This window comes from Amblyomma mixtum, chromosome 2, assembly GCF_055824585.1.
Source record: "Amblyomma mixtum isolate Tamu chromosome 2, ASM5582458v1, whole genome shotgun sequence".
NCBI classification, from domain to species: domain Eukaryota; kingdom Metazoa; phylum Arthropoda; class Arachnida; order Ixodida; family Ixodidae; genus Amblyomma; species Amblyomma mixtum.
In genome coordinates, this window is record NC_143013.1 from 73,598,748 (window position 1) to 73,614,496 (window position 15,749).

Sequence of the window (15,749 nt, forward strand, 5' to 3'; positions counted from 1 at the left end):
AACTACTTATCAAACCTCTCCCCAAAAACATGCACCTCACCTACCACGAACACCGACGCAGAGCTCGCGCTCAGGCGCTCCACAAACACTACGGCACGGAACCGTATGCTGCTTGGGTGGATGCTGCATGCACAGGCGAGGACGCGGTTGTAGCCATCGCAAACCCTTCCCTCAAACCGATTGCCACCCTTCACATATCCCCCGCTGCCACTTCGGAGGAGGCTGAAGAGGCCGCCATTGCCCTGGCCATCACACGCACGGAGGCCCGATTTATACTATCTGATTCTAAAACTATCATACTAAATTTTGCTCGCGGGAGAGTTCATGTCCCTGCATTTCGCATACTGAACTCCCTCGCCGCACACCCGCCCCGCCACGTGGAGCTGATATGGGTACCTGCCCACTCCAGGAATCCCGGGAACGAGGCCGCCAACCCTTTAGCCCGAGGTTCTCTCAACCGGGCACCGGCGGCCTCTGATCTGGGGTTTTCGCGGGAGCGCATGCACTCATTCAGTGAAATGACGCAGGCCTGCAAAGCCGAGCGTCGACTCTACCCCCCACCCCATCCCTCCTCGACAATTACCATCAGACACTTTGGCGGCGACTCCAAACACGCACTTTACCCTCCCCTTATATACGCTCGCGCTATCACCAAGTCCACACAAACCCCTCCTGTACCCTCTGCCACCACCCCAAAGCCACTCTCGACCATATCCTTTTCCTCTGCCCGGCGGACCCTCCCCCGAGGGGCCTGGAGCACCTTACCACTTGGAAGGCATGGGAGACCCTACTGCGCTCCGAGGACCCGGCCAAGCAGCAAGCCATCGCCGTAGGCCAGCCCGCCAGCGTCATGAGCCTCCGGGACAAGAACGTTTGAGTGCAGTGGGCCCGTGCGGGGGCCCAAGGACCTACGTGTCCCAAGCTCCCCAGTTTCAAATAAAGTTTTCACCACCACCACCCAACTCGCATTCTTCTGTTGCCTGTGCCCTATACTTCGCACATGAAATTTGAAATACTTATGGCAAGAGTGCATGTTTTTACCATCCCTCATGTGGCGGTGTTCCCGTACGGGCTGTTGACACGACGAGTCGAAGTTTGCACCGCCGCCATCGCGAGTGGTCGTATTGTTTCCTCTGCGATTCCTCTTGCGTCCCCCAGGCGTGAAGAAAAGAGGTCTGAAGAAATGTTTCGGTTAAGATTTCATTGAGAAACTGGGCATTTTATGACTCTCTTTCTTGGTTTGGTCGGTTTAGTGGGGTTTAACGTCCCATAGCGACTCAGGCTATGAGGGACGCCGTAGTGGAGGGCTCCGGAAATTTCGACCACCTGGGCTTCTTTAACGTACACTGACATCGCACAGTACACGGGCGAGGTGAAAGATGTTTTGAATGGCGTTCTGTAGGTATATACATATAATTCGGACGTGAGAGCCATTCCTATGACAGACAGCCAATTTACCCTGCTCAAAGCAGTGTGAAAGCATGGTAAATTAAATTTCCTGCTCAAAGATGCATTTTGGTTTTCGCTTACATGCACGGCATCCAGATACCTTTAAAAGGTCAAGGCAGTTTTAAAAATGTTGTTCATGAATTTGAATTCGGCGTAGCGTATTTTTGATCAGCGTATACATATAATGCTTCTTTTGGGCGAGGTTCCCGATGCTCGCATGCATGACTATAGTTGACGACACAAAATGTTGAGGGTCGATCGTCTCACTGTTGTTAACTGCGGTCGTACGTCTAGCAACGCGGTCCAGAGCACGCGAGATGCGTGAACGTCAACATAAAGCCCCTCAATAGTTTACTGAGGGGCTCTACGTCAACAAAGTCGTCATCTTCACGACGGCTAGGCTCCGGCTCTCGACAAGCCACGGCGGCTGCGGTGATGACTCTCCTTTTTCTTGGGAAAAAGGGCCCGTCCCTACCTCGCCTGCACGACGGGGCGCTGGAAATAGTGCCAGACTGAGACAGCCGGACATCCGGATGGCAGCGGGGAAACAAAGGCCCCAGTCCTTCCTGTACCGACAGCAGCGAAGGCAGGAAAAAGCAGCCATCTTTACCTACGCTACCTGTGGATAGAAGAGGATGGCTTCCTAGGAGGTGATGGCCTTCCTGGAAATGGAGCTGGAGGCTCGGTTTCTGCGGATTCTACTCAACTCAAGACGGTGGTGGATCACCCTCGCTGCAAGAAATTTTGTGTCATGGTGGCAGCACAATGATCACCATCGGATTCGGATCCACTGCAAGGGAGAAACTGTGCGGTGGGCGGCAACCCAAGCCTGCTCGATAGATCCTTGATTGTACACTCACCCAGTGCCGAGATTCCAAAGTTGGGTATAAAACCCGCCGCATGGCTATGCGATGTGATGCTTTTTTGAGGACTGTGATTATGTAAAATAAACTTGTACAGCCTCCTCTTCAGTGCTCTCCTGCTCTCTTTAGTCCCTCAACGGCCGCCTCGTTCCTTACTGACATCGTCCACTCAACCTGGGCCTCAACACCATTTAATATTCAATACTGTCGTAGATAGTCCTGTACGTGCTGCCGATCAGCTTTCGTTTGGACGCCCGCGAATATGAGAACCTAGCGTGGCTTTAAACACAAAATTGGGATAAGTCTGTCCTCATACCGTGCCAGCAAGCCAACAAACCCGCATTAACGGTCTCCGTTAGAGTTGCACGAAGTAGTTCGCGCCTGCCATGACAGCTCGACGTTTCCAATCAAGACACACACACAGTGCCTCTTCTGGTCCTTATAGATTCATTTCTAGCTGTAAGCAAGCAGTGTTCCGTGCTTATAATTAAACGGCTGCATCTCCGCTTTAAAGTGAACTTCGCTCGTGGTTCACCAAAACAAGAAAAACAGACAGAGCACCAACATGAACGTAACAACTTTGTGTAACATATGACTATGAATCAACACCAACGCGAAGATCTGTCGTGGACAGCGCAGAAGATAGACCCTGGCAGCGCTTTGCCAAGTCACGGATGAGGGCGCTGTAATCGCGGCGCATTCACTCCAAACACGAATAAGCCTATATGGGAGTAAAAAGGTAGTAAGCTGTTCAGTAGCGCTATAGTGCCTAGAATATTCTAGGCACTTAGTAGCGCACCCAGTTTTCAGGGCACGGTATGCTCCTTTAGTTTCGGAGTAGATTTCGATCAGTAAATATGTGGAATGCTTGCTAAGCCGAAAGTTGGGCAAGTTGGATAACGTTCATGGTGTGAAAATAGCGCAGAATGTGCGCTATTTTCAAATCTTGAATGCTTGCTCTTGACAACGGAGGTGTATTCCCATCGCAAAGCACAGTAACTTCATGCAGTTAGCAATGGGAGAAGGCTTTAAAGGGTACGTGTGGGATATACAAATATCCTTCATCGCCCCCGCGCCGCCGGTTGTGGGGAGAGAGGGCACCCGGCCATTCTCCTCACTCCTAGCTCGGACGTGACGTCACGCCTACGCTCTGGCGTCTTAGGAACGGGGTGAACGACCCCTCTTGATTGCAACCGGTTGCTCAAGGGGGAGGCAATGTCGTAGGGGTTTAAGGAGAGCTCGCGCGGGAAAAAAGGCTCTCCAAGCTGTCTCTCTCGCCGCGGTGCTACTGCCGCTCTGCCCCGCCGACCCCGCGTCCTGCCCGCGCCTCCCCGGACTATCCAACGCCAGTCGACGACGACTCGGTAAGCTGCTGAACCATCTATTATCGGATATAACATTCTTCCGCAGTGTGCTTTGCCTTGCGCTAGGTAAATAAACGGTTTCCTAGCGTACTCTGTTCGTTGCCTACTTCGTCCGAACCCGCCGTGGCTGTGACTTTGCGCCACGGGTTGGGAACACGAGAACGCCCGCGCATAGCTGGCACGGAAGCTTGCCTTCCCGGCCGGCTGCACGCGAGTGACCCCATAAGGGACACTGAGGAGAAATTGAACAGAATACCAGCTCCTGATTACAAAAACGCCACTCATACTGACAACAAAGCTATTGTAACGTAGAAAAGAGCAAGAACCAAAATACAGGTATCGCCGCCACAGGCCAAACTCGCAAGTACATGCGTGATGACGTCATAGGACAAAACAGAGTTGCTAGAACCATACACTAAGACACTAGAAGCCACGAATCACTGAGGCGCAACCAATACATGCGCGAGTTTCCTTGACATCGCCAGATGGCGCCACGTGCCCGGCAGCTACGCGCGCGCCTGCAGCATCGGGACCAATCAGCGCCCGCTGACCGGCGGACCGGCGGTAGGCGGGCTCCCGGTATTCCGCTAACGGTAACAAGGTACACTGTATGCTAAAGGTGTCTATTTGCGAGAACTTCTTTGACCACTTCGAGAGCGGGATCCATCGTAACGCTGGCAAAACGCCGGTGCAAACGTAAACGAAGCGACGGTAGCGACGGCCGCAATAGCCGATAGATGCCTTCAACGTGCGGCCGGCGGTAGCTTTCTTTTCGGCTGCTGCGAGGCCGCACTGCTGGCCGTCAGAAATCACGGAGTCTGCGTTACGTCATGTGCACGTCATGTTTCACGTCACTTAGTCCTGTGTCGTCATAGGAGAATTCCAAGTTTGAATCAGAGCATCGGGAAAAACTTTTTCAACTTCGAATGCAAATTTCTTTGAAATAAATGCATCTTTCGCTGCCGGCCGAGTGGCAACAAAGCCATGAAATGCCGAACTATCGGATTTTGCTTTAAAAAAAATATTAATAGAGCTTTCCTCACTGTCCCTTTAAAAGCGGCACCGGAGGTCCTAGGGTAAACAATTAGAGAAGATTGAAACCTGGGTTAAAATCTTCGTGACTTGTAGAACTTCGATTGCTTTGAAGAGACAATTTGTTTCCGTTGCCAACTGTAAGTATTCCCTATTTTCAGTGATGTAAATCTACCCCAGAGCTTGGGCAGCGCATCCTGCCCCTAAAAAAGAGTGCGTCAGAGGACAGCTTACTCCCTATTACCCCTTTCGCGTTTAGAGTGTTCGGGCTCACGTAGCTAATGAAAGAGCTAGAACTCTTGTCAGATGGCATTTTTATTAAATATCGCGGGCTTTTACTTTTGCCAAATAAAGAGAGGTAAGAAACACCTGGATCAGACCATTTTTATGGCACTCCATATGTTTCCTATTCATGCCTGAGCGTTAAAAGCCGTTGTTTTAAGTTAATTAATCAATGTAGTCTAATTATCAAAGTAGGCGGAACGGAAAAGTACTAGGCGGTACTTTACAAGGATGACACGCAAAATCCTGTGAAGGGTAACGGAGTGGATTCCAAGAGAAGGCAAGCGTAGCAGGGGGCGGCAGAGAGTTAGGTGGGTGGATGAGGTTAAGAAGTGTGCGGGGATATGGTGGCCGCCACTGGCAAAGGACAGGGTTAATTGGAGAGACGTGGGAGAGGCCTTTGCCCTGCAGTGGCGGTAGTCAGGCTGATGATAATGATGATGATGACGACTTTACATAACTTCTACATAACATTCATCTGATTTCAGTCCGGAATAACACTCTGTTTTTAGTTTTTTAAATCTTAATCCAGCTTAGCTTGGATATCGACCACTGACTTAGGCGGGTGTGGTCTTCTTTAGTTGCGGCTAATTCTGACTGAAGTGAACCACACTGCTGTCCCCTTTGCACATTGCACCGTTAATGTTTGTTTTTCCATATAACTTACCCAATACTAGTCATAATATGCGGTGTCTCTATCAAGGCGGCTTTGGCGTGGTAATGTGTGGAGTATACATTTATCATACAAAAAAAAAATATTGTGCAGTGTGTTGGCCGGATGGGCTACTCGAATTTTGCTCGTGAAAAAACGCAGGAAATAAAATATTGCCAGTGTTTTATTTTGTATCATTTAATTAATATAATGGCTCCTTATCTGTTACTGAGTATTCGTAAACATCAGCCTCTGACCAATTAGTCTTATTATGTGAGCACTGCTGCTCGAGAATGTCGAAGTGTGGAGCAGTGGCGCACAAATGGCTTTACCGTACAGCATTCCGGCTGTACAGAGAAGCAAGCTTGCGGTACTACAGCTTGGAAGAATAAGCAATGTTAATTAACAAGAAACCGAATCATGGGCGTCCGGAGGGGGGGGGGGGGGGGGGGGGGGGGGCAAGGGGGGGCGGCTGCACCCCCCTGGAAAATCACTCACTCGAACCGTGAGTGATGGCCGCACGCCAGGGGCGGTGGTGCGCTCAGTCAAAAGGGTAAAAGCAGCCCCGCATGGTCACATCTGCGAAATGCCGCGTCCGGGCGTGCGTCGTTCCGCCGTTTTCAAACCACGCCATCGTTAGCTCTACTGAAGGGCGACCTGTTCCAGACATACAGCGGCACCGGCGAGCATGTGTTTCGAGCCGCCTTGAGATGGGTGTCTGTTTCTTTGATCTCTAGAGAGATAGCGACACGGAGGCAGACAGTGCACAGGGCATCTTGTTTTCGCCTATCGTTACGCCGGTCACCGATGAATTCTTAAGGAGGGAAGGACAAATCAGCCGTGTCCACCCCCGCTTTGTCGGGCTGCTCAGGGGCAAGCGGGCGATGAGTTGGCGCCGCCGCCGCTCGCTGTCTCCTCCGATCCACGGGTAGCGCAGTTCGGTAGAAGCGCCGCTTTCAGAATCTCCGGCAAAGGGGATTAGCTGCTTTTGTTCACGGCGACGCAGTCTCCCGAGGCGCCCCCACACCAGCGTTCTTTGCGTCTTCTGCGAAAACCAGCGCCTTTGGTCAACGCAGCCCGATGGCGCCTGCCTGGCTCGCCTGTCACCTCTGGCTGGGCCTCAAATCACAACAGCGCCAATGTACTGTGCGTGTCAGTGCATGGTAAAGAGACCCAGGTGGTCGACATTACCCGGAACTCTGTACTACTCCATCCCTCATAGCCTGAGTCGTTTTGGGGCTGTGAACCCCATAAAAACACAAAAACAAATTTTCCGACTGGAGTGGCGAGTGTCCCTTCCCCTCGGAAGTTGCGCGGCGTTCCTTTCACCCCCAAAGTGCGCATTCGGGGATACTGCGGCAGGTAATCCCTTGCACGTGTGCGCGCCTCTGTGTTTGTGCTTGGGTGTTTTTAGTGGCCGGTTGTCAGCGAAGCTGAGAACAACCAAGACAGCGGACGAGAAAACGACGAGCGGCGAGCAGTGTGTGTGCGGTTGCTCGACTGTGCGGATGCGCAAGCAAGATGGAGCGAGGTGTATGAAGCTGCGAGCGTGCATTTATCTTGTAAATAAGTTTTCGTTGTATATATAGTCATCTTTTGTTTTCAACGTACGCGTTCAACAGTTTTTCCAATCAATGTGTATGATGAGTGTGCACCGAGAGCGTGTAATGAAGCACAGAAGTGAATTTATCACACGTGTAATTACGCAATTCGCCCAGAAAAATCCGAGGCGCCTACAGTTGCTGTTCAAGGAAGACTGACTGAGTGACTGTAGTTGCGTGTTTGTGAACATATTGTGCTGTGTGCTGGTCATCAATCCGGGTGAGTCGAGAACCCGTATGCAGCAAGACTAAGCACTCTTCTCCACGAAGTGATATAGCATCTTTTTGCATTTTTTATTAATTTTAGTTGTTTCTTCGTTGATAAACTCCAATGTACCTCTCCTAGCCGCGCTTTAATTTGCTGTTTGTAATTTTTCTTTCATGTGTGCATTTTGTTTAATTTTTATTTATATATAAATAAATAAATTTACTCCGCAAATAGCGCCTTTCTGCTACGAACATACCCCCCCCCCCCCCCCCCCCCCCCCCCCCGGGGCACCAACGGGGCCCCCCCTTGCAAAAAATTCTGCGGACGCCCTTGAACCGAATTAATGCAAATGACCCTCTGACAACTGCAGGATGTTTCCACTGCCGCATTTCTCGTTTACAATTTCAAGAGTACAGACATCTTTCAATGTGAAACTCATTTAAGGGCTATTCCCCGAAGTTTCATACTCACGTCTCGGACAGGAAGCTTTCGAGAACTGTCCACAGTTGAGCCCTCTTACGGAACGCAAAGAATGCACCTAGGAGGGCGTAACCGATATATCCGCGAATTTCATCCATCATTAATAATGATGCAATTCGTAAGTCGCTAATTACGCTTGGATGACTTTAACGGGCTAATCAGACCGCCGCCGCTCCAGTATTTCTAGGGGCCATAGCTCCAGTCCGGCATTGGAGGAGAGCACAATCTTTCTTCTACCGCGCGCTGAGTGGGGGCGACACCAAGCCTGCTCCATTAGCAAGATGGCGGTCGCCTTTCTCTGCGGATTATGGAATGGGATATTGGTCCCAGGGCTTACACTTGCTACCGCAACGTTATAATACGGCTCTGCAATGCTAGCTGTGCGTGCAGCTGGACATCTACTCGGGCCTAGAAACAAACCAGAGGGTCGGTCAAATGTTCAGGGGAATCCTCCAAGGTAGAGTAGATGGGGGAGTACTATTTTATTACAAACCAGTGGGTAGAGGGTCATCTAGTTCAGGGAGCCCAAGTGAAAACTGCAGTTATGAAGCTGAACAGGGAGATATGGGTTGGGCAAGTTCTGAAGTTAGAGAAGTGCAGAGTAAAATATGCGTTTGGGAAAGGGTTAAGGGTACGTATGGAAGAACAAAGGTTGGTAAGTAGACTATTTAGGTGCATATAAACTTGAAAAGCGCGGGCACACATTATAGAAAAAGGACAAGGAGGCTCACAGCAAAGCATACCGGATGTTTCACCAAATATGTTTTGCAGTTTTTTAAAACATGCTTTTTTAGTTAGAAGAGCACTTTTGCGGCATAGCATTGTCAGCGGTGAAGCGCATCAGAATACAGCTTAGATGTGGTAGCTAGTAGTAAGGGAGTGATTGCTCATTGCATCATTGGCATCGGCATCTTTTACAAGCGCAGCCATGCGCTTGGAAAGCTATACAGGTTTCTCAGAAACTTCGTAGTTGAAGAAAAATTCATCCTGGTCCGGGATTCGAACTCGCGACCACTACTTCACCGGAGCAGTCGCTCTACTAACTGAGGTGGTCATCAACTGGTCACCTATACCAACTAGTAGTCCGGTTGACTAATACTGAGTACTTAACATTTTAACTAATACTGTTAGTCTCCTTCTCTATTGAGAGGCGCGTAACACACCGTAAGTAATGTTCAGATCAGTTTTCACAATTTCTAAAACGTAGTTACCTTCGACGCTAAGGCACCACCCATTTTTGTTATTTCGACTAGTTACGTGCACTGAGGGGTTGCTTTGTCTGCAAGTCTTCGAAAGTGCATGTATTTCGGCGTGATGTAGGTAGAATTAAAAAAAAAAAAATCGCCGGTTCGGTTTTCTGGCGAGGCGGAAGTGGTTTGATGTAGGCGAAATGCAAAAATGCGGACATGCCAAGATTTTCGCGCTCGTAAGAGGTTATCAAATGTTCGAATTAGTTAATGGTGGACTTGCCTCACAGCTCATGCGTGATTTTGATACCATAGGGAACCATAGCAATCGGAATAGGAAGACACTGCTAGAAGCAACAACTACAAACGCTGTACAAGCTTCGATGACCACGCGAGAGCGAATATGATTTAGTGCAGCGTGACGATGTATCTGACCGCCCGCCGACCAGATTCCCTTTCGCAAGTTGACTGCTCCTTCTGCAGCAGGTGCTCCCTCTCAAAGAAGAAAGGTTTGAGCTGGCTGGTACGCACAGTCAGGGACAAAAGTATCCGGACCACGTGTTCCTCTAACGAAGGCGATAGCTCTGCTATTAGTCGGCGGCTGGAGACCACACTTGTGCAGGTAAAAAGTACATTTTTGTTCTTTCATCTGCACAAGTGCGGTCTCCAGCCGCTGTCTAATAGTAGAGCTTAAAGCTTCGTTTCAGGAACACGTGGTCCGGAGACTTTTGTCCCCGACTGTACGCGGGCGCCCTTTCGGCCTCTGCCCGCGGGATTGTTGGTTCCTATTTGCGACAGCCGTTCCCACTCCCCGAGGCGTACGGCATGTATGGCGGTCTCATATATCAGATGCCTCGCCATGTACAGCCTTTGTCAAAAGTTTGGAGCCCAGGGGATTTTCTTTTGAGCCACACTGGGTCGTTCTTAATGGATCTCTAGCGCTCCAAATTTCCTGGACATGAGAAGATTTCTCGTACTGCTTCCTGCAATAGGTAGGACTTCCATGAACGCTCCTGGAGTCCCATTATAAAGCTTGGAAGTGAACCCCCCGGGCTCTAAACTTTTGACAAAGACTGTACATTTCAGGTTGTTTGAGGTCGGGGCATGTGTAGCTGTGGGCACGCGGAGTGTCAGATGCTTTATTTGTGGTTGTTACCTGCCTCTTTAGTTTAGCCGCTATGGCGTTCGGCTGCTGAGTACAAGGTCGCGAGATCGATTCCGGCAGGCGTGACCGCATTTCGATGGGGCGACGCAATAAGTCGGAGTGTTGTGCGACGTCAGTCCCCAGGTTGTAAAAATTAGGTAATCCGGAACCTTTCCATTGCAGTGTCTTAGAAGCACGCGTTCATCTTCGGGGCATAGAACTTCTCATAGTAACGAACCCCATCCCGTCGTTCTCAGGTAACGCACTGCGTGTACGACTTTCTCCTCGTCCACAACCGAAATGATCTAACGACACTTAGGCTGCGAACATAGCGCGTATCTTCACTTTTCGCTCTGCCTAAAAGTACGGAAGAGCTATAGAGAATATTTCCCCTTAATTATCGAGAGATTTTCTGGCGCATTAGGACTTCAGGAACGATTATTCACGGGAAGGCATCGCAGCCTATCGCTAATGGTTCCAAGAGCCTCCTATTGTTGATTCCACGAGACGCTACGATAGCACATCCTCCGCAGCAACTCCTTCCTTCTCTGCATTGAAAACTCGCGCTTCCTCGCTTCTGGCCCCGTTGTAGTGGGTGACACTTTTCCACCATATCTCGAAAGGGGGTCGCCCTAGGGGAGAGTATAGTAGACATAAGCTCTGCTAATTGCAGAATGGAAGGAGCGGGTGCCATCTTTCACCGCAAACGCACATGCACTCGCCCACCCGAGAGTCCCAGAGCAGGCAGTCCTCCTTTCCCAGCTTTCCCTCACTCCCCGTGGCACGTAAGGGGGAGGGGCCGTGATCTAAATTCAGGATCGAAAGACCGACGGCGGCGACGACAGAAGAAAGCGGAGCCGGCTTGTTCGGCTGCGGTGCGCGGGCCTCCCTCTTCAGTCATCGGCACGCAGTGCCGCTCCAGGCACAGGAAAAAAAAAAATACAAATACCCGGGGTCCCGCGCCTCCCTTTCGCTGTTCTCCGGGGCCTGGGGACCGCCCCTCGCAGCGGGACCGCGCCTTTCTTCGTTCCTCGTCGCCTCTTGGGACCACCGCGCTTTCCCGCTTTCCCCATTCCTTCCCTAGAACTCCCACTTCATCCCACCTCTTTCCCTTTCAAGCATCCAGAAGCGGCCGATTCTTTCTGCGGCTTTTCTACATACGCGCCGTTTCAGCAAGAACTGCGGTGGGACGGCAGCTCTTCCTTTCTACCCTTCCAGAAAAGAAAAAAAGAAACAAAAGAAAAAAAAACGTTACACAACACTATGACTTTTACGTGGCACACTCCCCATAGCTTCCCGACGATCGGTTCAGATTTTCCCTCGTTCCTTATATCTGGCGTGAGGAAGGGATGAGGCAAGCCTCAACGACAATAGTTCGCTTCTGGCTTTCAATACAGCTGCTATATACACGTCTTTAACTCAGAACTCTTTCCCGAGTACGCTGACAAACTTCCACGGCTTCGAACGAAGGTGTCTGAATGAAGAAAAGCCAAAAAAGGATGGGACAGCAAAAGGAAAAAAAATATCTGCCCCATATATTCCTCCTTTCCTAAACCTTCTCCTCTGAAGTTGGCGCCGTCTGTTCTTCCACTTCCAAGGACGACCGTTTTTGAGGACACCGGAAGGTCATGGCGGCTTCTCTTGCAGTTCCCGCCCACTTGTATTCGTTCGCTCTCGGATATCCCATCGTTTTCTCTGTTGGTGAATTGCCGAGGGAAGAACACAAAAGCGTAAAAAACATTCGCCTGCCAAGCCTGCTAAAAGAAAAAGTAGATACAGCCAGCATTATTGGCTTGAAGGCGGATCGAGAGGAAGGGGGGATTTTTTCGCCACAGCTTTCAGCGGTGATGCGGTGACGCTGTGATGAATGACCGAATGCCTAACGGGAACGCCCCTAGAGGCTGCTTTAAACGGAGCCCTTGGCGCTCTGTGTCTCTCGTGCCGGCCCAGTTTTTTGGCCGACGAGGAAATTCCAAAGTTGTCTTTACTCGTTTAGAGGTACGAAAGCCGAACTCTTGAAGGCGAGCCGCAGACCACCGACGGGAAGCACGTGCATTAGGAAAGCGCGAATCGAAGCCGCGTGGAAGCTCTCCTTGAAGAGTAATACTATAGGTGTATCGCGGAATGAGAGCAACACACTTCTTACTTAAATGGACGCTGTACTCTAAACAAAAATGAGTGAAAAGGGAATAAGCTGTCCTCTAGCGGACTCTTCTCCCTTTTTACTTCCATATGGACGTATGTATTTGTGTTTGAGTGTGAGGACAACTTCATCCAGTTGTTGTTCTTGTTAAAAAAAAAAAAAAGTTTCTCTGGCTCTCTTTGGGCATGCTGACGGTTGTCCGGGAAACAAAAAAGAAATCATTTATTGCTGAGAAAACTGAGTTTAACAAATTTCTCGTCACTCGATTCAAACTGGCGACGTCCACACAAAGAAGGGCTGGTTTAACCCCGTTTTGAAGTGAATGACAGTGTAGTAGAAGGACGACGTAAGCATTTTTTTTCGGTGTTTATGGACAGTTCTTCGCTCCAAGGAGAGGGGAAAATGTTAGCATTCACGTCCACGAGTGCTGAACAACGCTGCTGCAAGCATGCATGCGTCTTCCCTCTCCTCATATCAGCTTAGCGCCGCCGCGGTGGCTCAGTGGCTATGGTGCTCGGCTGCTGGCCCGAAAGACGCGGGTTCGATCCCGGCCGCGGCGGCTGAATTTCTTTGGAGGAGAAATTCTAGAGGCCCGTGTGCTGTGCGATGTCAGTGCACGTTAAAGAACCCCAGGTGGTCGAAATTTCCGGAGCCCTCCACTACGGCGTCTCTCATAGCCTTATTCGCTTTGGGACGTTAAACCCCATAAACCAACCAACCAACCATATCAGCTTAGCCTCCTATCATCATGACCAGCCGCAGTGGTTCGGAAGCTATAGGGACTTCGGCTTTTCAGAATATATTCGCTGGCGGCGTTTCTACAGGAGGTACCGATGAGAGCCCATGCATTCTATCTCGGCTGATGATGATGACGATGCTACCTCCTTCGTTTACTGATTACTGTCTTTTTCTTCCAGTCCCACCCGAATTGTAGCGACAGTCAATCCTCCTAACAACAGCTAGCTAGCCAAATTTATTGTCCACATATATGGCAGCGTACGCTTACGAGAACATGAGGGCTCTTTTTTGGAGGCAACCTGGTGAAACGATTCCTATAATACTCGGGAAAAAAAACTAAACAAAAAAACTGCGGGCGTAATGAGCGCCAAAGCAGCGAACGAGTTGAAACCAATACCTTTAATAGCATCACAGACAATCAGAAAAAGAAAAAAAGGATCTATCCTCCTGCGGATAGATCGCTTAGCTCGGCTGAGGCCTGTGACTGGAGAAGACTCCAAGCTAGAAACTTCGCATCCCCGCTCTGGAGGAGCTGGACAGGAGGTAACACGAGGGAGGATGCGGAGGTGTGCGAGTTCAGCGGGCATACCGCTACACTCGAACACATACTATGGAGATGCCCCAGTGCCCCAGGATATGGCAGAATTAATAATGCAGAGGAATGGGAGACCATACTCAGAAGTGCCGACCTTAGCATACAACGATACGCTACCCGCCTGGCAGCAGAAACTGCGCGACTATATCGTTGCTAATCTTCCAGCTGCGACGCTGCCCCTCCCCGGACGCCTGCGTGCGGACCCGGAGGGGCACGGGTCTTCTTCTGGCGGAAATAAAGTTTCTTCACTCACTATGCAAAAAGAAACTCCCAATGTGTTCACACTTGGCGAGCGTAAGAACTTCAGGACCTTGTTTTTGCGTACTAAACGGCCCTTGTTGAAATTTCAAGTATGAAATGCTTTCAGCTGCCGTTCTCGACAAACTCAGGCGAACATCGTCCGGTAATCACGTCAGACATGAGAGACGGTGAACCGTAGGGCGAACTTGAAGTGAACTATATCGGGTGTTTATTTTTTTTTTGCAGGTCATTTTTTAAAATTTAAAAATAGGGTTATTGAGGTAGAGAAGCTTTTTGCGGCATAGTAATACCAGACTCGGTGGATGTTAAGAACAGGTGAATCATGCTAACTAGTAAAGTAAAGTAAATGTCTAAATTCTAATATGTAACTTGAAGGCAAGATAACCGCTGGTCCTTAAGGGCAACGGAATGGATTCCAAGAGAAGGCAAGCGTAGCAGGGGGCGGCAGAAAGTTAGGTGGGCGGATGAGTTTAAGAAGTTTGCGGGATACGGTGGCCGCAATTGTCAAATGACAAGGTTAATTGAAGAGACATGGAAGAGGCCTTTGCCCTGCAGTGGGCGTATAGTCAGGCTGATGATGATGGTGATGAATATTTAACTTTTTAACTATTATCGACAGGCAGCTGGTTGCAATTATAGATTTTTAGCTGCCCATTAGTAATAGCCATATATCAGTTTTCAGAATCACTAAAACGCGATTATCCTCACTGCTGTGGCTCAAGTATCTTTGGCCACATCGTGATAAAATACATGCGCTTTCGAAAAGCATGAAGGCAAAGCAACCTCTCCAGTGCACTACTAAACTGAGCATGCGATGTCAGTGCACGTTAAAGATCCCCAGGTGTTCGAAATTATTCCTGAGGCCTCCACTACGACATCGCTTTCTTCCTTTCTTGTTTCACTCCCTCCTTTATCCCTTTCCTCAAGGCGACGTTCGGGTCTCCACAGAGATACGTGAGACAGTTACTGCGTCATTTCCTTTCCTCACAACCGTTTTTTTTCACACGGACCCAGGAAGCATGATCTTGGCCGAAACTGAGTAAATCTTATTACCGCGCCATCGTCGAAGCAGCGGTTGCTTGCCGAGGAATAATTTCAATCCTGTCACCATCCAAAAGTATGCAACTGAGGATAATGCTTACCTCCACTTTTGTGGTAGTGAGGCTGAGAACGACGCGCCATCGTGTCGTCCCGAATTCCTCAGAGGCGTCGAGGTCGCTTGCCGGCCTCACAGCCGGGGTTTCGGCAGCAGTCTTTCAATAACAACCTCATTTAATAAGCACCAAACATTGGTTTGTTGCTGTGCCCGTGTTTCTGCCAGGTGTCTAAGGTTATCGAACAGGCCTGAGCGTTCTCAGTGCTGGACGCTCAACATCCTGCAGGGCGACATCCTGGGGAGAATTTCGCCTTCCTGTGTCTGGTACTTGAGTGGGGCTATACTACTGCGTCAGCGCGGTATTCGTGCGACGTGTGTTTCAACTATCCTTGCTTCCATGTTCTAAAGTCTAGTTTTAAAATTTGGCTTACATATCTGGTACCTTGGCATTCAGCGTCTCTCTAATGCTCCACCTCAACGAGCAATTATGCTGAACGGTATCCTTCGCCTGGTTTCTGACGCGACAAGCTTAATTAACTCCTGAAGTCTATTTTATAAGTGGTCAGTCGTCCCGACATTGCGCTACAGTAGCGCCTGGCTGCTGTGGTATATGAACCTTTCCATATCCATTCATTATGGTACGAGTCAGCGCTT